A 1,600-nucleotide genomic window follows, 5' to 3' on the forward strand; every position below is an offset into this window, starting at 1 on the left:
GGGACGTGCCCCCATCCCAGCTGGAGTAAGACCGGGGCCGGGGGGATCCGTGTGCCCCCCCCCCCGTGTCCGTGAAGCACCGTGACGCTCTTTGGGACACCCAGTGTGAGGGGGTGAAGGGGGGTGACCCCGCTACAGGCACCCCGAGGGTGGTATCCCGAAGGAGGTATCCCCACTCCGCTCTCTGACAGCACCCCAACCTGTGTTTTTACCCAGATTTAGGATTTTTCTTTAAGTTTTAAGCTGCTTCACCATCTGCATGAGGCTGACACAGGCGCCGCGTTTCACCAGGAGCAGAGGGAAGGAAGGCAGGCGTGTAGGGCTCAGTGAAAGGATTAAAGCCCCAAGGACAAGGGGATGCTGTAAATAAAGGTATTTTTCCTTCTGTTCCCTGAGAAGATAACGACCTTAAGCTCTTTTTCAGATAAATTAGCAGGTGCCCAGGCACACGGGGAGGAATCGGCACCACAGCTCCCCACTGAACCGTTGCTCCAGCGTGGGCTAATTAGGAAGTTTTCACAAAAGGCCAGCAATTAGGCCTGTCCACGCCAGCCAGTCCATGCTGTAGAAAACAGCTCAGCGCTTGAGCTGCTTTTTAGAAGCGGCCCCATCTCCCCAGTCCACAGGGCCGTCGCGCGCTGGCTGGATCGGTTCGAGATCACGCACAGGGCTTCCGTGCGCTTAGAGGGAGATGGAGGTTTATCTCCTCCTCTTTATTAATCAAATACCAAATCAGCCACTCATTACCCGTACGAGTGCCAGGTTGCTCTGTTTCAGCACAGGAATGACTTTTTCCAGCTGGGTGGAGGCAGCTCCTTACAAAACCTCCAGCGCAAGCACTGTACGGCGCAATGGCAGCCACAGCTCACTGAGGTTTTTTCCTTCCCATTTATGATTGCTTTTTTTTCACTTGCAATGGATTGTGAATGACCAGATTTTGCATGATTTATGCACATCTCACAGCTCTGCTCCGTAAGCAAAGCCAGTCTGCGTTCCCATGCGACAAGGTGGTGTTCGCTGTAAGACCAAGAGTCTGACCTCAAGCATCATAGCAAAAATTCTAGTCTAGGTTTTGAGGGAAGGGAGCACAACAAGAAGCAGAAGTATTAGCAACTGTTGTTTCACGACTTGGAGGTTACATGAAGGGAGAGGATCTCTCCAAGTCAGACAAATAAGAGGCGTATGAGTCAGAGCAGGCTGACTCCATTTATTGTGTGAAATGCCTGTGCTCTCTTGTCCAACCTGTCCTGCTCCCAGCCCTGCTGGAACTGCATGTGATCATGCGAAGTTATTTACCGAGTCTCCTCAGGTAGCCTCCAAAGCTATTAGATTTTCCCTTTTGATAACATTTCCTACAGATTATAAAAAATAAACAGCAGAGATCCCAAAGGGAGGAGAGGAGCACCGTACTTCTAGCGAGGTCTGACTGTACGCAAAGAAAGGAAGTTCTCATTGTGACTAAGGGGCCATGCTGGGATGAAATAAAACACTCTTCAACAGTGAGGTACTGCTAAGTGAGCTAGAAGACAGTCTGACATCCAAGAATTAATTTTCTCATGTCTAATATTTAGTCAGTCTGTCCGAAGCAGAGTAACTATGA

Source organism: Haliaeetus leucocephalus, unplaced genomic scaffold, assembly GCF_000737465.1.
Source record: "Haliaeetus leucocephalus isolate CR32 unplaced genomic scaffold, Haliaeetus_leucocephalus-4.0 Scaffold151, whole genome shotgun sequence".
NCBI classification, from domain to species: domain Eukaryota; kingdom Metazoa; phylum Chordata; class Aves; order Accipitriformes; family Accipitridae; genus Haliaeetus; species Haliaeetus leucocephalus.